Source organism: Lipotes vexillifer, unplaced genomic scaffold (genome assembly GCF_000442215.2).
Source record: "Lipotes vexillifer unplaced genomic scaffold, Lipotes_vexillifer_v1.1 scaffold426, whole genome shotgun sequence".
Taxonomy (NCBI): Eukaryota; Metazoa; Chordata; class Mammalia; order Artiodactyla; family Lipotidae; genus Lipotes; species Lipotes vexillifer.
This window is the reverse complement of record NW_006779491.1, coordinates 3,548,797-3,574,352: the sequence shown is the minus strand read 5'-3', so window position 1 is coordinate 3,574,352 and position 25,556 is coordinate 3,548,797. Positions and strand designations below refer to the sequence as shown.

At 43.1% G+C, this 25,556-nt stretch overlaps 1 protein-coding gene across 1 annotated transcript in view; it reads right to left on the bottom strand.

The window, feature by feature from the left end:
- The window catches only part of NSMCE1 (NSE1 component of SMC5/6 complex), a 32,229-nt gene extending 29,971 nt beyond the window's left edge, over positions 1-2,258 (bottom strand). The window contains exon 1 of the mRNA XM_007452825.1: positions 2,235-2,258. The gene's annotated coding sequence lies outside the window, so the exon portion shown is untranslated. The remainder of the gene's footprint in view (positions 1-2,234) is intronic.
- Positions 2,259-25,556: the final 23,298 nt, after the last annotated feature.

Here is a 25,556-nt window from a genome sequence, read left to right as displayed (position 1 = left end):
AAAGGTAGGAAAAGCAGAATTTCTTTAAAAGATATGAAAAGTACAAACCATAAAAGAATATACTGATAAATCCGATTTTGTTAAAATTAAGAACCTCTGTTCATCAAAAATACAGAAAGTGGGGGAGAGAGAGACAGACAAAAGACAAGCTCAAACTGGAAGGTATCTGAAACACATTTAAGCCACACACAAAAGATTCAGAATATATAGAGAAATCTTACAAATCAGTAAGGGGAAGGCAATGTAAGAGAAAAATGAGCAAGAGAAAATTTATGAAAAGAATGCACAAATAACTAATAAATACATAAAGAAATGTTCAATGTCATCAGGCAAATGAGTATTAAAACCATAGTGATTCATGTCTTACCCGTCACCAGAAAGGCATAAATTCTTAAGAACGGCTGAGGCTGAAAACTTTCATCCACTGCTGGTAAGTATAATCCCTTATAACCACTTCAGACATTGATTTGATATCACTAAAAATCTGATATCCCCAGAAATCTACTATTAGGTATATACCTTACAGAAACTTCCACATTTACCCAGGAAGTATGTTTATGAAGCATGATGTAATAGCAAAAATCTGGCAACAGTATAAGTGCCAATCAACTGAAGAACACCTACATAAAGACTTTATAATCATACCATGGAATTCAAAACAGCAATGAAATAGAGCTACTCATAGTAACATGGATGCATCTCATAAATGTAACGTTATGTGCAAAAATCAAGTCACACAAAATATATATTTGGATCCCATTTATATAAAATCTAAAAACTAGCAAAACCGTACATTCATGAGCGATAATAGATACTAAAAAGTACAAGGAAAAACAACGGAATGATAACACAATACTTAGGGCAGTAGTTATCTTTAGGGAGGGAAGAAAATGATTCAGTGGAGGCTTTGAGGATATGACAATGTACTATTTCTTAACTTGGTGGTGTGTGGATGGTGTTCACTGTACCTTTGTTCTTCAAACTTATATCACACATTTTTATAGGTGGGTAACATCTTAATTTAAAAAAAGAAAATTATATAAGTATGTTAAGGAACAGCCAAAATAAATGTTAATAATAAGAAGGAGGTATAGAACAGTATACAATGCTATAATTTGGGAAAAAGGGGTGGGAAAATGAGGGTGAAGATACATATAGGCTTGTTTATGCAGAGAAGTCAGCTGTCTCTATGAAAGGGGGGTGTATCACCAAATAATTTAAAAATAGAAATGTTTGTGGAATAAGCAAATCTCAAACATAACTATCTGTGCCAAGTGCTAGACACAGTATTAATGTTTCACATTCACAGTCTCATTTCATCCTCCCCAGAACCTTATGAGGAAAGCATTACTGACCCCATTCTACAGATGAGGAAACTGAGGCTGAGAGGGCACAAGCCAACACAGCGTCAGTGATGGAGACAGGGAAGTGACCATACAAAAGCAGGGAGAGGAACCGTGGCAGCCTCAGTCCGAATTAGTGAGAAATATGAGTGAACGATAAATTATGATCCAGGTCCCTTATCTGCAATTCTCAAATCTCGAAAGTTCTCAAAACTAATCTTTTAAGTTTCAAAACCTGATCTGACCTAGGGTGAGACTATTTATGGTTGTTGTTTACCCCCTTCGCGTAAATATGCACATATTTAGCTGTGAGAAAAGTAATGTATTTGATCACAAGACATTGCCCCAGACCCCAATGAACATATGACAGAACATATAATATATGCGCCATATTACCTTTCGAAAATCCGAGAAATTTGGGATTCTGAACACATCCAGCCTCAGGGCTTTAAAATAAGGGGTTGTAGACTTGTACAAACTACGAAGTTCTGTACCCAAAATAGAGGGGAAGCACAGAGGCCGGCGAGACTAAGAGCGTGGTCAGTGAAGGCCCTATTTTACGTATTCACTTTAGACATAATTTTGTTTTTTGCTTTTTCAACTAATATTATGATTTAAAGTATTTTTTCACCTAATATTACGTTTTTAAAATGTCTGTCTGCGTGTGACGGACGAGCTTCCGGTCTACCTAGCTCTGCCGCCCCTCTCGGGGCCTCAGTTTCCCCATCAGGAATTGAGAAGCCCCAGCCCCCGGGCCTCGGAGCCACACTGTGGCACAGCACGCGGACCGACCCCCGGGGCCTGACCCCCACCGGCCGTCCGCCCCTCGCCTTCCTGAGCCGCCCTCTTCCTTCCCTGTCAGCCTCGCGCCCCCGCGCCCCGATTACCCACCGCAGCGCCCAAGCGCAGCCCACACTGCCGGCGGCGAAGGCAAAAAGGCGGGCTCGGCCCCTCCCTCGAGGCGGGGCGAACGCGGACTCTGCGCTCCCATTGGTGACTGTAGCAGATTTGTCCCTCCAACCGTGTGACTCACTTCCTGTTCTCCAGCCGGCGCCGTTGCCTTGGAGTCGCGGGATCCGTCAGTTAGGGTGGGAGTTAGCGCTTCTAAGCGGCTCTCGGTACCCTACAGGAAAGGCCTTCCGCTTCTCGTCCTCCGCCTCTCGCTCCGCGGCGGCACTCCGCGGCCCAAGAGGGGCAAGAGCAAGAGTGCAGTATGCTCTCTTCAATGGGCGCGATAACGTGGGCACGAGTTAGTGCCCCGTCCCGGGCCTCAGTTTTCCCATCTGTAGAACTGACAGTGTGGCCTCGTGGTCAAGAAAGAGGCCTCTGTTGTCTCATAGCGTGCGCTAGAATCCTGACTGTCACTTACTAGTTGCCAGATCTTGGGCAAGTCATGGAGCTGCACTGAGCCTCAGGTTCTTCTTTCCGTCTAGTAGGGATAATAATAGTCCCTATGAAATAGTGTGTTTGTGAGGTTTTAAGAGATAATGGCACATGGAAGTGCTGATTACATGTTAGCTACTGTCCTACCTGGGCATTGTCGTGAGAAGTAAATGAAGTTATTAACAGAGGTGAACAGACTGTTTTGTGTCTCCAGGGCATTCATTTTACAAACGTTTGTATTCCAGTCCCTGGTCTGAGAGCGGGTCGTGCAGTCTAGCAGGGGCAACAGGTAACAGGTAACTAATTATAGACCAGTAGAAAGTGCAAGTGTCTATCCCTTTGATGATATCGTCAAGTCCCTACTTGGCTGGTTACCACTCCTGTGGTCTTGGACAACTTCTCAATCTCTCTGGACCTCAGTTTTCTCATCTACTGCGGGAGGAAACCAGCAGAGTACTGTGGTTAAAAACTTGAGCTCTGGAGCTGGACTGTCTAGATTTCAAACCTGGTTCTCGAACTCAGAGTCTCTGAGACCCAGGGCAAAGTACTGAAGCTCTCTGCCTCAGTTTGCTCCCTCTATAAAGCAGGATAATAATAGCACTTTGTTGATAGGATTGTTGTGAAGATTGAGTGAGTTAATACATGCAAACCACTCAGGTATGTCTGGCACACAGTAAATCCTCAATAAATGTGAACTTCTATTACTAATACAGTACCTTGTAAATTGTCCTAGGGGCAGTCGAATAAAAAAAGAACAGCCCTAATGAGACCATCCATGTTTTATTTACTCTGCACAGTTTTGGCAAACTTTCAAATCATAATCTATATTTAAAGTTGAGGCATTTCACGTAAAACCCTAAGGTATCTGACAGCTCTTGAAAAATGGGGCACTGTAGTGACAATCAGCCAGCATTCTCCCATGGCAGTGCTTGTTCGGACCTTGGTAGAGACTACACCCCTTCATAATGAATTGTGTGCTTTCCTGGTGTGTGGAGAGAGAAAAACTGAGGACCACGAGTAGAAAACGCTGGGGACATTTCAGGATCAAAGGGACAAGAAAGAAGGTAGAAAGACCAGAAAGAGATTCAAGACAGAGTGGTATCAGGGGCAAAATAGGTAGGAGAGAGTTTTGAGAAGCAGGAAGTGGTCAGGATCTTCAGCACTCTGGAGAGGGCAAGAAAGATGTGACCCGAGTTTAGAATTTGATGGCCAGTTAGAGCCCACAGAGAGAGGAAAAAGCTAGCTTGGCCTCCAATAGGAGTGGATGCATGGAAGCTGAGGTCGGGGGTGCTGACTACTTTTAGGAAGGATGGTTTGGGAAGGGGAGACACAGGAGCAGAGGCGAAAAGTAGAATAAAAACAGGGGAGACAGGAGAGGATGGGGTCAAGAACATACGGAGACAGGATTACTTTTCTCTTAAGGAGGAAGAGAGATGCTCTGAAACAGAAGAAAAGGAAGTGAAAATGTTTAAATAAAGGCTCACCCCTGATGTCTTCTGTTTTCTCCATAAATTAGCAAACTATCATTCTGCTGAATAACGGGGCTGGGGAGATGCTAGGGGACTTGAGGGGAGTCAAAAGGTTTGGAACAGAGGCCGAAGTGAATGCAAAAGTGAGGTTCCAGCGAAGGTTGAAACCTTAAATGTGTAGATAGGACAGTCGCTTACCCGATTCCCTTCCCCCCCCCCCACACACACACAATCTCCCGTTCACGTGTCAGGGGCCTCAGAGCAGAAGCTTAGTGTGGATTCATCCTGGGGTGGGTCTTGGTTGGGCATATGCCATTGACTCCAGAAGGCAAAGCAACTGGAGGCGTTGGTGGGAGGGCCTTTGAAGTGATCCACCATGGTGGGCAGGCGGAGGGAGGGAGGAGGGAAGGAGGAGGGAAAGTGCTGAGAAATTGACATGGAGGGTACTGCAACCAGAGGCCTCAGTGAGGCAGGCTGGGTTCAGGAGGAACAAGTAGTGAGTGAGGATTAGAGCTCATGATGAGGGAGTAAGTAACCCACCACTGGGTGACTGTCCTGTCTCAGCATAACTCCAACCTCAGAAGACAGCCCATTCTCTGGTTGACTCAGTGAGTATCTATCTAATAGGACCTTTGCGTTGTCAGGCATTGGACTGTCTGCTACAGGACAACTCTGACAGTTCAAGCATTTCTTCTGAAAGTTGACCCTAAAAGATACAAGAGCTACATGTCTGTAAATGTGTTGTATCAAAGGTGGGTAACTGAGGGCTTGGCTAAAGAGGAAGCTTGGGGCCACATCATAGGCTAAGACAGTGGGTCTTTAACCCAGGGACCACAGAAGCTATCAGAGAGGAAGTGATGAAATCAATTTTGTACTTTAGACAAAGAACCTTAGCACATCTGTTCGTTTCAAACACAGCTGAAACATTTACAGAAATTGACTATGCACTGGCCCAGCAAAGGAAGCTTAAATTCCAAAGAATCTACAGACTGTATTCACAAACCGCAACAAAGTAAAATTAAAAATCAACAACAAAAAGAGAGCCAAAAAGAAACCTATTCAACTCACAAGAATACACCTTAAATTAGTAACTGTAGTTGCTTCTCAGGAGGGGGCCAGCAAGACAAAGTGATTTGTTTTTTATCAAGTGCATCTTTTACTTATGAAAAGTAAAATTGAAAATTATCAGCATACATTTGAGTTTTATTTCTTAAGCTGGGTATTCATTATATTATTTTTTTATATCTTTTTGTATTTTGAAAGATTTTATAATACATTTTTAAAACAAAAACAACAGGGACTTCCCTGGTGGCGCAGTGGTTAAGAATCCACCTGCCAATGCAGGGGACACGGGTTCGAGCCCTGGTCCAGAAGAGCCCGCATGCTGCAGAGCAACTAAGCCCATGCGCCACAACTACTGAGCATGCACTCTAGAGCCCACGAGCCACAACTACTGAGCCTGCGTGCCACAACTACTGAAGCCCACGCGCCTAGAGCCCGTGCTCCGCAACAAGAGAAACCGCAATGAGAAGCCCGCGCACCGCAGTGAATAGTAGCCCCCTCTCTCTTCAACTAGAGAAAGCCCGCGCACAGCAATGAAGACCAAACGCAGCCAAAATTTAAATAAATTAATTAATTTTAAAGAAAAGAAAGAAAAAGAACATACATTTGGTAACTGAAGAATACACACGGCTTGAAAATAAAACCAATAAAAAATTATAAAATATTTAGAAATGAGTGACAATAAAAGCCTGGCATAAAACTTGTGAGACATAAAACTTGTGGGATCTAACTAAAACAACAATTAGAGGAGGGATTTATAGCCTTAAGGGTACTTATTACAAAGCAAGAAAACAAAATTTAAGTGTTGCATATAAGAGGTAGAAAAATAAAAACCGAAGAGACAACAAAAGGGAAAGCAATTTTTAAAAAGCAAAATGAGAAGAGTAAAATGAAAAACAAAAGAAAATGAAGTTGATTATGGAAACCAAAACCCGACGTTCTGTTAAAGACAAATAAAATAGACAAACTCCTAGTAAGACTGATCAAGAAAATGATACACATAGGCAATGTTATAAATGGCAGAGGAGACACCAGATAGAATAAAAGTGTTAGAAAACATCGGAGTACATAATGAACAACTTTATGCCAATACATTTGAAAACCTAGATAAAAGGTAATTTTTGACAAAAATACAAATTACAAAACTTGGTCCAAAAAGAAGAGAAGTAGATGACCAATCATCAATGAACTTGAAAAGGTTGTATAGAAGACTGGCTCCAACTGCCAAAATGCCTAGACCGAGATAATTTTACTGGAGTGATACGCAAAAAATGTGAAAAACAAAAAACAGAACAAAACTGTATTACACAAACTGCCCTGGAATGTGAACAAGATAGAGTAGTCGATCCAACACATTCTATGAGGCTAGTCTAAACTTGATACCAAAATGAGAACAGCAGAATTAAAGAAAATGTCAGCTCCATCTATATTACAAACATGGTTGCAAAAACTGAGTCTCCCAGTGTATCTTCCAGAAGAGGAAATTCAAATGGCTGCAAAATGTGTAGAAAGATGTTCAACCTTGTTATTACTTGGAAATAAAAACAAAGAGATACCGATTTTCCCCCATAAGAATGACAAAACGTTGCCAAGGGTGAGAGACCAGTATTCTGGTACGTATATGGTGGAGCTGTAAATATTATAGCTGCTCTGGAGAGCAATTTGGTGTTACCGAAATAGAAAAAGCTCATCTATCGGCTCCACTTCTAGGAAATTAACTGGAGAAAACTTCCCTTGTGCTCTTGAGGAGGTTTGCTGTCACAGTGTTGGCAATAGAGGGAAAAAAAGAAAACATCTTTAATAGGGAAATGAAAAAGCAAAATATTCACGTGCAATACATAATTGTGTAACATTAGAAAGGATGGATTGACTCACAAGTATTTCTGCGGATGAATCTTAAAAGCATAGAATGGAGCGGGAAAAAAGCAAGATACAAAAGGATGCAACAGGGTTACGATTTATGCAAAATTGATGAAATGCATAACGGAAATAGTTTATATTTCCAATAGATAAATATATGCATATAAAAGTATTTCCTTTTTAAGGATTGGAAATATTATCACAAAAGTGTTACTAGAGGGCCTCTAGGAAGGGGGAAGGGGTGTGGGATGAGGTAGAAAATAAAGAAGCCTTGAGGTTTATCTGTAATATGATCATCTTAAAATAATAAAACCATATATTCATATATAGAGTTTGTATAATTTTCCAAACATCCCCTTTAAAAAAGGGGATAGAGGTAAATGTGCCAAAATCTTAACAGTGGTTAATGTTGGATGGTGGGAAAATGGATGGCTGTCATTTTTCTTCTCTTTCACTTTTCTGTATTTTTTTTTTAATTTCTAATAGGAAGAGTGAAAACAAGAAAGAGAATGAAAACCGCATTTTAATTTTTTAAAGTACATGGCAATAAATGGAGAAGAAAGTAAAAAGTTTAAACCCTTTTCATTTTTTCATGACAGTCCTCTTTAGCATCTGTTACTCACATAATTTGGGGATTCATTACATTTGAAGTTTGATCCGGTGGAGGTAATGGGTATGAATTTGTGGAGCAGAAAGGGAAAGTGATCCCCCTCTACTCATCCCTTATCTTAGAAGGATGGAGACAGCCCCCAAAGGTCAGCTTTAAAAACGATCCCTATTTAGAGTCCAACAGTGGACTGGGAAATGTGCATGCTGCAGGGCAGTGTAGACTGTTCAATCTTCATAAAGGGTAATTTGGCTGTGCCCATGACGAGCCTAGACATATCATATTCTTTGACCTCATAAGTCCACTTCTAGGAATCTGAGGACATAATCAGAGACTCACACAAAGGTTAATGTACAAAGAAGTAAGTCATAGCCTTAATTCCATCAGAGGAAAATAGCAACAATTTAAATGTCTCCATATAATTAAAAAGGAGAATGGTTGGCATAAGTTAAAATTCTGCAGAACATTATGCAGCCTGAAAATCATGTTTTCAAAGAATACTTGAGGTCAGAAAAAAACCATGATGCAGAATATTTTCAGAGAAAGAGAAAACTAGAGAACTAGAAGAATATATACTAAAATATTATCGGTGGATTTCCCTCATTGGGGGGATTACAGGTAAATTTTTTTCGTGTCGCTTTCTTATATTTTCCAACTTTTCTCGAAAAGCATGTCTTATATTCATGAGAAATATTATTTTTCAAAATAGAGTCTGTGATCATGAAGATTTTAGATATAAAGAAATTGAAATTGGGATATAGTTACAGCCATATTTATCTAGCATCATCCAAGTTTTGTTATACAGAAAGGAATTTTCCATATAACTAGATTATCCCTTTATACACTAACATTTGAAAAGTTTTCTATTTTCTGTATTAATAATTCTAAAATACTTATCTGCCATTTTAAGCCAATAATGACTTTTCTTGATGAGTACAGGGAAGTCTTTGAGGACAATTACTACTTCTAGGGCTTTTTGCCTTTGCATGAAATACCCCAAGTTTGTAACTGTAGCGTCCGCTTTTTACAGTATTTCCATCTTCTTCCCTCTGTCAAGCTACCAGCAGTCCTAACCTCTTCTTGTAATTGCCTTCTTTTAACGTCCTCTGGCCTGAGCAAATAAATGTTGGAAAAGTGGCAAATAACAAAGCTAAATATTAGTAAAGTGAACAAACACATTTAGAATTTGATACACCTATTTACTCAGGCCTCTCTTTTGCCTGTGTCTGTGCTCTCAACTATTTTCTAAAGAGTGAAATTACCAGAGAAGTGATTTTCAGATAAGATTCAAGGTCATAGTGATTTCCTAACTGACTTAAAAAGAAAACTTATCAAATGTTGAATTCAGCGCAAGCTGATCAAAACTCCAAATTCAGTGTGGTCTCCAGTAAGCCTTTTAAGAGCTCTTGAATTGCAGTGACTGTTCTGATCACATAAGGAACATTCTACGTTTGCTCTTCCAAGGTGGTCCATGTACTAGCAGCATCAGCATCACCTGGGAGCTTGTGGGACATCTCACAGCATGAGTCTGAGGCCCCACCCTGACCTACTGGAGCAGAATCTGCATTTTCACAAGATCCCCAGCTGAATCACAAGCACGTCAAAGTTTGAGCAGGACTGATTTAGAAAACACTTAAATTTATTCACACGTCCCATGGCGCAGGCTCTTAAAGGTTATTCCAACAGAAGCATTTCTCTCTCTTTTTCTCACTGGGAACAGGTTGTAAATCATTTTCACTTTACATGTGTTTCTTTTAAGAGGAAGAAAAGTGGAGAATTCCTTCTTCTCCATGGTTCTTCCTCATGGGTTCAGCAACTTCTTGGGACACTTTTATTCTGATTTGAAAATTATTAATTCCTTTGGGAATGACAGACAGATATTTCCAAATTGCTGCTTCTCTCTTTGTCTACAATACAATGTTAAACATCAGGATTGGGGGAGGGGTGGGATGGGGAGATGAAAAACTAAAAACCCTACATATAGTATCTGTCATGAATTAAGAGCTTAGTGAATATTATTTTTGCTCTGATGTTTCAAAATTATTTTATTCTTTAGCATTTAATAAATTTTTGAAGTTATGAATCAATTATAATATGATTGAAAACATATATATACATATATATTGCCACCATCATCATAAAAATGAGGTAAAATCATATTTTTAATCTCTTAAAGCTCACTTGAAAATAGATTTGGAAGCCAAGATTGAAAAGAATGTATCTAGTTGACTCATCAAAATTTTCCATTTTCATTCAACTTTTGCATTCATCCTAACAAATAATTGTTGAGAGCTTTATAAGTGTACGGCAGTGTGGTAGCATGCAAAGATGAAATCTTGGTAGTCCCTAGTCAGGTTGATTAAAAAATATATAGCTGATTAAAAAAATAAGATAGATGCACATTAGTACGTATAATCAAAGAAGAAACTGCTAAGTGCTGTAGGGTTTATCAGTTAAGTTATTTTAGCCGTAAGAAACCGACTCTGAGAACTTAAGCAAAAAAAAAAAATTATTGGAAGGATATTGGGTGTACATTACTCAGGCTAGGCTAGGCTATGGTGCTGTAACAAACATCCCCCAAATCATTATTTCTAGGTCATGCTACATAGCCCTTGTGTGTCAGCAGAGGTTCTTCTCTGAACTCACTCAGAGCCTCAGATTAACAGAGGCTCCACGATCCTGTAGCCACATCACCTGAAACATGTAGCCTCCTCGGTAATCATGCAGGGGTCTCTAGAGACTAGAGATTTGCACAGGGGTTTTTTACTGCCTCAGTCTGAAAGTGACATGTCATTTCTACTCTACTGTCCTGTGTCAGAACTAGTCACAGGGTCTGCCCTAACTGCAAGTGACTGTAAAATGTAACGGGAAAATAGAATAATTGGTGATCTTACTGTCTCTGCTACAAGTGGGTTCAGAGACTCAAAGAAAAAGCCGAAGAATCAACTCTGGCACTGAACAGGGATGAGAGCAGCTTGGGGGACCCAGCTGGCAGAAGCTATGAGGATGCAGTCAGGCTGCCATCCCTTTGCGGTCTCATGTCACCCATCTCAGGATTTGTACCGGAGGGAGAGAGCAGCTGATTGGCCCCAGTCAGGTTTTATGTCCCACCCAAGGCACAGGTGAGTGGACAACTTGATTGACAGCTTCACCAAAAAGGAAGGAGGCATCATCCATCCAAACAAAATTGGTGCGCTGCTACAATAGAAAGGGAGGGTGCATGCAGGTGGGCAAAAACACACACCTGCTCCAGAGCTTGATCCAAATACCCAAGTATTCAGGGTTGACATAATCGAGAAGGTTTTAAAGAGGTGACATTCAAGATGAGCCTTGAGGATGGGATAAACGTGATGAGGAGGAAACCCAATCTAGGCAAAGTGTGGATGCAGGAGTAGTATCATCTGCAAGAAAGAGGAGACTAGTTGAGTCTGACTAGAAGAAGTGATTTTCAGTTACTTTTTCACCCCATCTTGCCAGCTTGTCTTTCCTCCACTGGGTGTCAGTTCAGGGGAGACAAGCGGGTGGGGGCTGGTGGGAATGGCTCACCCTCCAACAGAGTTGGGCACCTTGGTCTTCTGTGTTGACTGAGATTCTCAGTTCTGCTCCACACGGCCTCTCCTGGGGCTCACTTACACTGCCTCAGGCACAGTGGTCTCAGCGCGGTTGGATTGCTTATCCGGTGCCTTAGGGCTACTGAGGATGTAACGGTGGAATCTGCTGGGCCATCTTGACCCAGTCTGACATAGCATCAGGCCCTCTGCAATCGAAGAATTAAAGTATTTGACAGGACCTGTGCAGATTCAGAGTGGGAGGGGGCTGCACAAGATTGTGGATCCTGGGAGACAGGCTCCACTGGGGGCCATCTTTGGAGACCAGCTACCATGGAGGACATACCTATTCTTGGCCTTCTTACTCCCAGCCTCTAGCATAAGGTATGTGGTGAGAAGTGGGTAACATTGCAAGAAAGATAAGTGCAGAGTGAGGTCGTCTAGGCCTCAACTGTCAGCCTAGGGCTTCCCTGGTGGCGCAGTGGTTGAGAGTCCGCCTGCCGATGCAGGGGACGCAGGGTCGGGCCCCGGTCCGGGAAGATCCCACGCGCCACGGAGCGGCTGGGCCCGTGAGCCATGGACGCTGAGCCTGCGCGTCCGGAGCCTGTGCTCCGCAACGGGAGAGGCCGCAACAGTGGGAGACCCGCGTACCGCAAAAAAAAAAAAAAAAAAAGTCAGCCTAAAGAGTTTAAACTTCTAAAACATAAATGAGGGACTTCCCTGGCGGTTCAGTGGTTAGGACTCTGTGCTTTCACTGCTGTGGGCCCGGGTTCAATCCCTGGTTGGGGAACCAAGATCCCAGAAGCCACACGGCATGGCCAAAAATGTTAAATTAAATAAAATAATAAAAAATAAAACATAAATGAAAATGATGGTGCTGGTTGGGGGGAGGGGGCGGGGTGAGCAGAGGTCTTTCTCTTCATGGGCCTCTTTCCAGGTTTCCTCTGTATGTCTTATTGGTCAAAACTGAATCACATCACCACCTCTTGGTGCAAAGGAGCCCAGGAAAGTGAGAGTCTGTCAAAGAGGATTAGGACTGCTGTTTCTGGCTTCAGTCAGTCATGGTTCATTCTTTAGGCATGGACCATGGCAGCTTGAATGAAGTGAGAGAGAAGAACGGGTGCTGGGTAGGCTATAATACAGGGGCTACCACCAGCAACAAAAAGCAATTTGTTGCTTTAGTTCATATGAGAGGGAGTTAGGGCCTGGACCAGGGCAGAAGCAGCAGGGAGAGGGAAATAGGGCAGATGTGAAAATGAATCCAGGAGTGGAGTGGGCAGACTGTGGTGGCTTACGGCTGTCTTTCATGAGAGAGAAGGGGAAAGAGAGAGACCGACAGAAAGGGGGAGGTCAAAGATGGCGACATCGTTTCCAGCTTGCTTAATTGGATGGCGACACCATTAACTGAGGCTGAGAACACAGGAGAATTAAAGCTGGAGAAAGATGATGAGTTGGTCTTAGGCATGGAGTTTGAGAGGTCTGAGAGATGGCAACAGGGGAAACACACACAGATGGGGGTTGTGAAACACTGGGACACAGAGGACTTGCAGGGCTGGACGTAGAGACTGAGAATTATCAACATAGAGCTGTGGTCAAAACCACACTATCAGATTATGTCTCTGTTTGTACAAGAATGCACATCTCAATACTCATAGAGCTTCCTTCTGGGAAGGGGGATTGGGCGGGTCGGGGGTGGGGGAGTAGATCCAGGGGAAAACATTCACTGACTTTACATCCTTATGCTCCGTTGAAGCTTTGATCACCGGGCCCGTATCCGATAAGGGAAAAGTAAGTTTGTAAATGAGCTGAACAAGAAGGAGAGAGTTAGAGGAAAAAGAAGAGGATGTGGTGAATGATCCCATTTAGAGGGCAGGATGAAAGGAAAGAGAAAAAGGTGATTAGAGAGTCTGTGTGGAATCTTATAAATCAACACAGGAGAACATTTGAGGAAGAATGGGCAGCTGCAGAGGTGGAGTAGACTGCGTGGGACCTGGAAAAAGAAGGCCTTTGTGTTGACGCTGCCATTGTTGACCCTAGAAATTTCTGTAAGTGTGGAGATGAAATACGGTCACATACACAGAACTGTGGTGACATAAGGAGAGAACACGGCAGCTCAAGAAAGTGCTGGAGACAAGGGCTGCCACAGAAATGATATTTCTTAACTATAGCAGACCTATCACATCCTTAAAATGTATGATCCCACCCCTCCTCAAAAGTTTTAGCTAGTTTTTGACCTATGGGACTCCCACACCAAGTGTTAAGTGTTAGATGGACCTGTACAAGGCACACACCAGTTATTGCTGTACCATCCTGCATCACCATGGGACCAGTAGTTGTGGTGTAAATAGGTTGTGCATCTGTCTTTCCCACAAATTTTTTTCTAGTCACAAAATTAACCAGAAACAAGAGAAACATAACCCCTGTCTCCCCACCGACCCCTTTTCTCAGCAAAAGAGAGACAAAGTTTCCACTACAATAAAATGAATAACGTACGGAAACTAAGTTAGAAATAGTCATAACAAGATGATGATAGGTAATGGTTTCTTTGCCCACCCATGACAGGCTGACCCCCATGTTACAATTCTGATTATGGGATGCCCCCAGATTAAATGAACAAGGCCGTTTGATCAGATTGAACACAAACCAAGCCCGAGGAATCTGGATTATTCACTTGTGAGTGATTCCTCCCTTCCTTCTGTATTTTCTTTTGCTGTGCGTCCACCCACTCTCCTATGGACACACTGTAGAACTGCCCATGAGGCCAACACACGTACTAGTGGACCAAGAAGAATTACCCATCTATGACCTCGATTGGCAGTCAGCTCTTGTGCTAATGTGAATCTGGGTGGGGGAGTGGAGGCTGAAGAGTATGGGGTGTTCATTGAAAGGCCACTTACCAGGGCCCCAGGAGTCCAGGATTTCCATCCTGGCACCGCCACTTCCTTTCAACAGTTACTGAGCATAAATTTCTATAATAATCTATTCAATGGAATACTTTCAGCTGCTAATACCAGAATCCCCAACTCAAAGTAGCCCTCATAATAAGGACATTTCAGATCCAATTTAACAAAGTGTTCTAAGATAGGAAGTTCCAGGGTGGGGGCAGCAACTCAACAATGTCATGGGGCTTCCCTGGTGGCACAGTGGTTAAGAATCCACCTGCCAATGCAGGGGAGACAGGTTCGATTCCTGGTCTGGGAAGATCCCACATGCCGCAGAGCAACTAAGCCCGTGAGCCACAACTACTGAAGCCCGCGCGCCTAGAGCCCATACCCCACAACAAGAGAAGCCACTACAATGAGAAGCCCATGCACCGCAACCAAGAGTAGCCCCAGCTCCCCACAACTAGAGAAAGCCCGTGCACAGCAACGAAGACCCAACTCAGCCAAAATTAAATAAATAAATAAATAATAAATAAATACATACATACATACATACATACATACATAAATAAATGTCATCAAGGCCCCTGACCCTTGCATCTTTCTGCTCTGACATTTTCAGCATGTTGACTTTTATCCTTGCCTCTGCCCTCGTGGTCACAAGATGGCTGCCACAGCTCCAAGTGTCACCTCTCTCTATGATAGTGTCCAAGGTCTCTATCTCACTGTCTTTTTATCAGAGAGGAAAATCTTTCCCAGAAGGCTCTTGCATACTTTTCTTCAAGTCCTTTTGCCCAAGACTGGGGCACAGGCTCCTGCCCCAGCTGCAAGCAGGGCTGGGAAGATGAGTACTTTGCACTTTCAGTCTCTAAAGTGGAAAAAAAGGAGCTGGGAATGCCTGTTGGGTAGGCAACCAAACAACCACAACAAGTAACAATAATAAGAATAACAAGTAATAATAGCAGCTAGTATTAATTGAGTTATTGGTACACGACAGGCACTGTTCTAAGGAATTAATATGCATTACCTTTGTTCATCCCAACCAAACTACTATAAGATTGGGCCCATTTTCCTGAGGCTCAGAGAAGTTTAAAAAACTTGCCTCAGTGGCACAATTAGAAAGCCCACTCTTGAGCATTTGGAGACCAAGGTCAGTGAGACTGTTCTTGACCTCAGAAGACTCACAGTTCAGAGAAAGGTCCAGGCCAGGAAATAAATCACTGTAACGTGGTGAGGTAGGCGCTGATACATGTGTAACAGGGTATGAGTTAGTAAGAAACTGTCTGGCCTCAGTATCTCTTGCCCCCTCCCCTAGGCAAGCAAGACCATGCTGTGTTTCCAGTGAAAACTCCCAGGGAAGGAGGGAACAGAGGGAAGAGCGTGGGGGAGATGGGCAGAAGCAGCGAGTTCCTCAACTGGGAGGAGGGGGTGCGGGCATTTGGGGATTGTGTGACAATGCCATGCTGCCTCATGGTGCACAGGGAGGTGACAGGATCCCCTCCGTGGTGCCTTTTGTAGATCAGAGCCCAGAGGGTTCTCCGTAAGTGTCTACACTGCATACATGCCTCCACTCTCTGTCTCAACCTGGAGGCTGGGAGAGTCTAAGCAGCTACTCAGAGTAATTTGTTATACTCTGGGGCATGAGGTCTTGGCACCAGACAACTTTACTTGGAACAACAAATTCCTGTGGCGTTTCGTTCATCCAAAGAGAGAGCCAGCTTGACTTTACAGCTGCTCACGCAGATAGATGGAAATGCCAAAAAAGGAATCACTGCCTCTGCTGTAGGAGAAGGAATCCAGAAAAATCGTCACAGAGGAGGTGCAGGTGAAGCAGGTTACTGAAGGACGAATAGGAGTTTCACCAGGGAAACAAGAGAGGGAAAAAAATCTATGCAAAGGCAGAGAGGTATGAAAGGCATTGCTCCTCTTTGGGACTGTGAATATTCTGAGCGTTGGGCAAATGGCGCAGAGCTCAGGTGATGACTCTGGTAAAGAAGACACCAGGGTTTTATCTTGAGCTCCAAGACCATGGGTAGGTAAGCCCAGCTCTTAAAATTGCAGAAATGGCTTTGAATGAGGGCTGCCAAACTTGCACTTTTAAGTAGAACAGTTTTTTATGCATGAACACCTCTACAAATTGAAATTAACTGTAACTCCAATATAAAAATCAGATATAATAGAGATACATTTTTCCTTGACCACAACTGTCTTGAAGTTAGGAAACATGATTTTACTAATAAATTAAATTAAGCCTGACCCTGTATGCCCAGTGACAAGTCTGGTGAGAAAGCTAATCTCTGTCAGAATGGGAGAGCTTTTTCCCATCCAGCGTCGAGTGAAAATCCAGGGTCCAATCCAGTCCAGATGGTGGATGAGAGCCTTGTGGTTTTCACCCACACCGATGACTTCGAGAATGCTGACTGCCTTCTGCTGTCACCTCAAGCTGGCTCTCTGATGCAGGAGACAGGATTCTGTCCATGGTCCAGCTTCCCTGGGGACAGCAGGCAGCTATTTCCCTCTGAGCTGGGTACAGGCTCCAGCTACTGCCCAGGACCTCCAACTGGCCCTGGTCCCAGAGTGGGGAACCAGTCTAGCTCTGCTCACTTCTGGAGGCCCCAGTCTCCCCAGGCTCTCTCAGGTTAAACCCTAAGTGCCTTAACCTGGTCTAAAGCAGTGTTTTTCAAACTGCAGGTCACGACCCATCAGTAGCTTATAAAATCAGTTTAGTGGGTCATGACCTCTGGTGCTTTAATTATTACATTTATTATTTAAGATCTGAAGGGTGAAATGACTCACTTTTTTTTTGTAATTAATTGTTTGTTTTGGTCATGCATACATTTATTTATTTTTATCAATCGCTTAATATCTTTTTGATGTTTTTGCCAAACATCTGATACTGAACTTATTCAAACATACCAAGAAGATATGAATACACATATTCCCACCATCTAGATTCTACCATTAATACATATTTTAAAAAATTTTAGATTAAGGTATAATTTACTTACAGTAAGATTCACCTACTTTAGTGCACAGTTCTGTGAGTTTTGACAAATACAGTCAAGCAGCCACTACCACAATCACGATTCAGAGCAGTGCCTTCAATCCAAAAAATTCTCCCCCTGCCCCTTTGCAGTGACCCAGCTTCCCACCCCGTCCCTGGCAATCACTGGTCTAGTTTCTCTCCCTCGAGTTTGTCATATAAACAGAGTCATACAGTAGGTAGCATTTTCAGTCTGGCTTCTTTCATAACACATAGTACTTTGGAGATTTTTCCACAGTGTTGTGTGTATCAGAAGATTCTTCCTTTTTATTGTTGAATAGCATTACATCATATGGATGTACTGAGGTTCATTTATCCATTCGCTAGCTGGGGGACATCTAGTTTTTGGCAGTTACAAATAAAGTCACTGTAAACATTTGCAGACAGATTGCTGTGTGAACCTGAGTTTTCATTTCTCCAGGATAAATACCTCAGAGTGGAAAAGTGGGTCATATAGTAGGACATGTTTTACTTTATAAGAAACTGCCCAACTATTTTCCAAATGACTATACCATTTTGCATTCCCACCAGAAGGTGTGAGAATTCCTGTTGTTTCAATCCTCACTAACACTTGGAATTGTGATATATTAAAAAAAATTTTAATATAAAAATATGAGCCATTCTAATATGTGTGTTGAGGTATCTCATTGTGATTTTCATTTCTAAACCCCTAATGACATGATGCTGAGCATCTTTTCACGTGTTTATTTGCTATATGTCTATATTTATTGGTAAAATGTCTGTTCAAGTCTTTTGCCCATTTTTAAGAATTGAGTTGTTTTTTATTGCATTTTAGAGTTCTTTATATGATAGATACAAGTCCTTTATTAGATACATAGTTTGCAAATATTTTCTTACCATCTGTGGCTTGCCTCTTTATTTCCTTAGTAGTATCTTTTGAAGAGCAGAAGTGTTTAATTTTGGTGAAGTGAAATTTATCAATTGTTTCATTTATGTCTACATTAACATTTTTAAACAGCTTTATTGAGATAAAATCCAAAAACAATGCAGTTCAGCCATTTAAAGTGTATAATTTAATCACTTTACTATATTCACAGATCTGTGCAAACCATCACCACAATCAATTTTAGAACCTTTTCATTACCCCAAGAAGAAACCCTGTAGTTCTTAACCATCAGTATCCTGCTGTCTCATCCCCACCCCCAACGCTGGGCAACATAATCTACTTTCTGTTTCTTTAGATTTGTCTATTTTGGACCTTCCGTATATACTAAATAGAATCACACAACATGTGATCCTTCACAGATGGCTTCTTTCACTTGGCACAATGTTTTCAAGGTTTATCCATGTTGTAGCTTGTATCAGTACTTCCTTTCTTTTTATTCCCAAATAATATTCCCTCATATGAATATGGCACATTTTATTTATCCACTCTTAGTAGATGAACACTTGTGTTGCTTCCACTTTTGGGGATTATGCATAATGCCATTGTGTGCAAGTTTTTGTTGTTTACATATTCTAGATACAAGTCTCTTATCGGATATATGATTTTGAAAATTTTTCTTCAATTCTGGGGATTATCTTTTCACTTTCTTAATGGTGTCCTTTAAAGCCCCAAAGCTTTTAAATTTGATGAGGTCAAACTTACTTATTCTTTTTTCTTTTGTTGATTGTGTTTCTTGTGTCATAGCTCAGAAATCATTGCCTAGTCCAAGGTCAGGAAAATTTATATCCATGTATTCTTCTAAGAGTTTTATAGTTTAACTCTTCCATTTAGGTCTTAGATCCATTTTGAGTTAATTTTTGTATATGATGTGAGGTAAGGATCCAACTTCATTCTTTTGTTTTTTGGGGTTTTAAAAAAATATTTATTTATTTATTTATTTATTTATTTAGGCTGCACTGGGTCTCAGCTGCAGCACTCGGGATCCCCGTCACGGCATGCGGGATCCCTCAGTTGAGTCATGCAGACTTCTTAGTTGCGGCATGCAGAGTCTTTAGTTGCGGCATTCGGACTCTTTTAGTTGCGGCATTGTGAACTCCCAGTCACAGAATGCATGTGGGATCCAGCTCCCCGACCAGGGACCTAACCCAGGCCTCCCACGGTGGGAGCATGGAGCCTCACGCGCTGGACCATCAGGGAAGTCCCCAACTTTATTCTTTTGTATGTAAATATCCAGTTATTCCAGCACCATTTATTGAAAAGGCTGGCCTTTCCTCATTGAATTGTCTTGACATGTGTTAACAGTTTTTTATATTTGCTTTATCACGTATCTGTAAATATTTCCATTCCTCTGTCCATCCACCAATCTATTTTATTTTTTGATGCATTTCAAAAAGTGAGTTGCCGACACCAGGATACTTTCTTCTAACACTTCAGCATGCATATCATCAACTACAGTTCACTAATTGCCCACAATTTTTTTCCTTTTGATATGAAATGTACATACAATGAAATACACAAATCTTAAGTGTACCACTTGATGAGTTTTGACAAATGCATTCACCTGTGCAATGCAAATTCCTTATCAAGATATAGAACATCAACACCACCCCAGAAAGTTCCCTCCCATGCATTTATTTTTATGTATTTATTTCTGACAAATGCATGTGTCCGTGTAAGCGCCACCCTAATCAAGATGCAGAATATTTTCATCTCCTAAGAAAGCTCTCTTTCACTTCTTTGCTTTTAATCTTTCCCCACCCCATCTGCAGCCCAGACAGCCACTGACCTAATTTATACCACTGTAGATTAGATTAGTTTTGTCTGTTACAGAATTGCATATAAATGAAATCATACGATGTGTACTATTTTGTGATAAACTTATTTCACCCCTGACCAACACTTCAAAAACAAAATAGAACAGAACAACATATCAGAATGAATAGCAAGTTGCAGTGCAAAATATTGCTTTGTTGATCTTTGTTTCACACATGCACATGCACACACGTGTGCATGTGCATGTGTGATTGTACCGGGCCAGAATAGAAAATGCACTTCTTACTGTGGGTTGTAATAAAAAAGATTTAAAAGCTACTATTCTCCTGGACCAGAGCCCTGTGTTTCTTTTCCGACTGTCTTGTCACTCTCCCTGTCCCCTCAGCTTTTTTGATCTCATATCAATTACCCCAGTAGTTGGTCTCCTCTTAATAACCTTGCAAATTCTGTTTCTTCCCCTGGGTCACTCTCCCCACCTCGTCCCACTCACACTTAAACTGGAGAACACCTACTCATCCATCAGATGTTCCACGTTTGGCCCTTCCTCCAGAAAACTTCTGTTTTCATGCTTCCCTCTCAGAACTGGTATAACATTGTACCCTAATTACTTGGTCATGCTTTCCTCCAGCTGACCGTAAGCTCCTTGGGGACAGGGAACATGTCTTATTCGCCTTTGCAGTCCCTAGTTCCCAGGATGTGATGACATACAATAGGCATCAATAAATATTCACTGAATGAATGAATAAACCCCAGGGTTCTGGGTGACAGGGTTTTAAGTAAACCAGCCTGGTTTTTCCCAAGGCCCCATTCCTGCATATTTTATTGTCCTGTATATCTCTGATTTCTTAACCATCATTTTTTATAACCTCCTTCAATCGCCCTGAGACTTTAGCCTTTCAACTTTCTTCTCTCCATGCCCCATACCAGTCCTTTCATTCTTGTAAATTCCTTCCGGACATGCTGAGGCAAACAACTGTCTTTATGAGGATGACAAAATAGCCTTATCTTTTTTTTTTTTTAATAGCCTTATCTTTGTGATCTTTGTCCCAGAATGGCCCCTCATCTTCCAAAGTAACGCTAATTCTGTGACTGTGGATATGGGAGCAGGTGTGTAGGGTGTGAATGCACATGTGCATGGAGAGATGGTCATAGGCAGGAGAGTCATCGGCTCATTTTGGTCTGGGTCTTGCCCTCAAGGCAAAGAAGCCCACAGATATACCTCCCAGATAGAATCCCAGAGAGGATGTATAGCAGAGTGGTCAAGGGCACAGGCTGTGGAGTAGGAGGGATATTGGGTATTGTGCATTTTTACCACTTGCTAGCTGTGAGATCTTGGGCAAGTTACTTAATCTCTCTGAGCTTCGACATCTTCGTCTATAAAATGGGGATACACAGTGTTGTTTGAAGATTAAATGGGACAATTAATTATATGGCACTGGGCACATGGCAAGTTTCCAAGAAATGGAAATGAGTCCAGTCTGGAGATATGACATTTCCCAAGAGGTATGTCTGAGTGTCCGAAGGAGAAAGAAGAGAAAAGACCCAGCCAGAGGTAAGCTGAGTTAAAGACCAAAGACACAGATGGCACTAAAAGACCAGCAAAAGGCCACTCAGGGAACACAGAAACATCACAGGAAAGCATTGGACGTGGAGCCCCAGTGTGCCGAGAGCTGGTTTCCACGTTCCTTAACTGTCTGAGCTTCAGCTCCTCCTTGGTCGCTTCCTGCTGGGCAGTCGAGGGTGACTCACTGAAGCTCTGTAGGTCTCAGCCACCTCAACGATCCCACAGTCCACGCCTTCATTCATTCACTCACTCACTCACTCAGCAGGTGCTCTGTGGGTGCTGGAAATACAAGACTGTTGTTGGTAGCTGTATCCCAGTACATAGCACAGTGCCTGGCACATAGTAGGTGCTCAATAAATATTGGTTCACAGAGTAAATGAACAAGACAGACAGAGTCACAGCCCGCAAAGGGCTCACGTCTAATAGAGAAAACAAGCACAAAATCACAAGGTGCCCAAAACTCCTAAACAGGACATTGGGTAAGTGGCCATAGGCATACAGAAGGAGGTACCCTGTCTGGGAAGCTCAAGACCTCTCCACTGAGGAGATGTCAGGCCTTCAAAAAAGATGGTGGTTTCTGCAGGCTGAGGAATGCAAGAAGAGCACAGCCAGCCCAGGGAACAGAGATGGAGAAGGGGAAGCTCATATTATTAATTACTTACTATGGGCCGGAAATTTTATATTTGCCTTTTCACTCTTGGAAAGGATTAGAATTTATCCACAATGAAACAGGAAGACACTGCCTCTTGCCATGCCTAGAATCCTTCTGCCTCTTGCTCTCCCCTCTGCTGGGCCTCAGCTCTCATGTGGAATATTGCAACACCCTAGCTGGTCACCAGCCGTGTCTCCCTCAGATTCACCATCCGTGCAACTGCCAGAAGGATTGTTCTATAACCCGCGGTTGAACCTCTCTTGCCTTGGTTTGGAATCCTTTGACGCTCCACATCACCTGAGGCTGGTGTTCAAGACCTTTTGTAATATGGCCCCAAGCTGCATTGCTGGCCTCAGCCCGGCACTCCCCGAGATATACTTGTACACCTCTACCCCTTGCTCGTGCTGCTTTTTCTGCCTGGATGCCCATCTTCCCTCTTGTCTCCTTCAGAATGCTGCCCTGCCTTCCACTGAAGCTCACTCCTCTTTTGTGGGTGTGGGTGTGTGTATGTGTGTGTGCGTGTGTTTTTGCGGTACGCGGGCCTCTCACCGCCGCGGCCCCTCCCGACGCGGAGCATAGGCTCCGGACGCACAGGCCCAGTGGCCATGGCCCACGGGCCCAGCCGCTCCGCGGCACGCGGGATCCTCCCGTACCGGGGCACGAACCCGCACCCCCCTGCATCGGTAGGCGGACTCCCAACCACTGCGCCACCAGGGAAGCCCTCATTCCTCTTCAGAGGTGCACTCAGGACCCATTTCGGATGCCTCCCTCCTTGGTAGTCCCCGCGCTTCCTGCTTGTATCCTTTTACCCCTGATCACAATCTGGTTGTACTCAATTTGACTACTATCTCTTGAGTCCTCATTGCTCTGAGCTACAGATCAACCTCAGGGGAAGAGAAATAAGCCAAGTAAGGCTGGGTCTTCACCCTTGGGAAGCCTGTCTGATGGGAGGGTCCCCTGAGAGCCCTGTGGTCAAATTACCTTTTAAAGGTTGGAAGCCTGTTTCCTTTAACCCAGTGGTTCCATACCTGGGGCCACCACCACTTCCCACCCCACTTTGCATTTGGCAAAGTCTGGAGACATTTTGGTTGCTAAAGCAGGCAGGAGCCTTCTGGAATCTAGTGGGTAGAGGCCAAGGATGCTGCTAAACATCTTACAATGCGTGGGACACCTCCCCACAACAAAGACTTATTCAGCTCAAAATGTCAATAGTGCCAAGGTTGAGAAACTCTGGTTTAACCATTAAGCAATGAGGAGTCACAGGGAGATTCTCAACCAAAAGAGAGAAAGATTTAACTTTGTGAATTCTGACAGCTGAGTCCGTGGTGGCCTGGAGAAAGGCAACACTGGAGACAGTACAATTCAGGACTTTTTTTCCTTTGTCCCAGGAAATCAGTGAAGTAAGCAGGCAGGAGTGTACTGGTCTTCAGCCAGAAACACTAAGCTCTGTGTACATTCCTCCCAGATGGCAAATCATGCATATTGCAACAAGCACAGTGTTGCAATGTCAGTTAGGTTCCTGAGGGGAGTTTCTCTCTCCTGAGGAAGTGTGCTCACTCAGTACTCACCAGCTATGCAATCTTGAGCAAGTATCTTACCCTCTCTGTGTCTTTTCCCCAACTGTAAATGGACCTAATCACAGTACCTAATTCCGAGGGTTTTTGTAAGGATTAATTAATATATGACAAGAGCCTACAACAGAGTCTGGTACATAGTGCCACACTACTACATAAATGTCAGCTCTTAACATCATCCTCTCATCACTACCACCATCACCACCACCATCCTTATCATTATCATCAACTTCAACACCCCCACCACTATCATCATCAACATCCCCAGCACCACCACCATGATTATCCCCACCAGCATCGTCACCGTCATCATCATCACCACCATCATCATCATTCCTTTCTTTTAGAAGAAAGCCTGTTTATCGAACCTGCGCTACCTGAGGTTTGATTGGATGTCATTCTGCCCCAAGGGTGGTAGCAAAAGGAATCAACCCTCAGCCCCATTGACACAGTCTGCTGGCTATGTCCACAGAGCTTGGTTCAGGGTTGTTATCAATCCCTTGGTCCTCACCTCCCAAAACCAGGTGAGCCAGGCCAGCTTGGAGGCCCCAGATGGCTCCAACTCTTGAAATAAATCCCCTGGATCTGCTCTGTTCAAGACTGCAAAATGACAAAAAGTCAAAATTTCTCCTGTGGAGAAATGGTGTCTGGAGGTAGACCACAGCTGCTGTGGTTCAGCTGTTCAAAGATGTCAGGGCTCCCATGTCTGGAAAATTCTTTTCACCTTACAAGAATTCCAGATATTGGCTCTTGCTGAAGTTGCTTCCGTAGTCCGCAGACATCAGGACTCCCGCACTGCAGTTGTCGTGGCCTTCCCTCCTAGCGGCAGGATGGTCTGTGTTCACAGCCGCAAGACCCCTTCTATCAGGAATACTAACATTGCCCCGGAAGCACTCCCCCACATACAGACTTCCATGTGTATTTAGTTGGCAGAACTGGGTCACTCAGCCACCCACAGGACAAGGGAGGCTAGGAAAGCTGGAACGGGACTGTCATGATTGGCTGAAAAAAGTCATGTTCCATTGCCTCAGGGAGGGTACATCGCTGCCCTGAAGAAGTCTGGGTTCTGTTGGCAAGGAAGAACGTGAGAGGTGAGTATTGTAGGTCTGCAGCAGGCCAAGGTACAATGGCTGCAAAACAAACTATCCCCAAACTTTGTGGCATTTATTTAGCTCATGAATCTGCAACCTGGCCGGGCTCAGTGGGGACAGTTTGTCTCTGTGCTACTTGGCATCAGATTGAAACAGTAGCAACATTCATTTTGCTGGTGACTTTGCAATTTGGTCAGGGTTCAGTGGGCTCGGCTCATGTCTGTTCCTCTTGGTGTCAGCTGGGATGGCTCAGGAATGGGAGCTGGAAATATCTGAGGGCTCGCTTGCTCACATCTGGGCCTGGGCTGGGAAGTCCCGTACAGCTGGGGCTCCTCCGGCCTTTCTCTCTGTCTCTCTGTGTTCTCTCCATGTTCTCTCTCCAGGACTGTGGCTTCAGGGTAGCTGGACTTCTCACATGTCAGCTCAAGGATCCCAAGTGTGAGCTGAGAGAGAGAGAAAGAGACAGAGACAGACAGACAGGCAGACAACAGAAAGAAAGAAAGCAAGAGAGAGGAGGGAGGGAGGGAGGGAGGAAGGAAGGAAGGAAGGGATTCTATACATAGACCTTCTACCGTTCACAAAAAATAATGCAAAATGGATCATAAACCTGAATGTACAATGCAAAACTATAAAACTTCTAGAAGATGACATAGAAGAAAATCTAGGATCTAGGTTTGGCAATAAGTTTTTAGATAACAACACTAAGAGCATGATCCACGAAAGAAAAAACTTAATAAGTTGACTTTCATTTTTTAATAAGTTGACTTTCATTTAAAGTCAAAAATTCCACTTTACAAA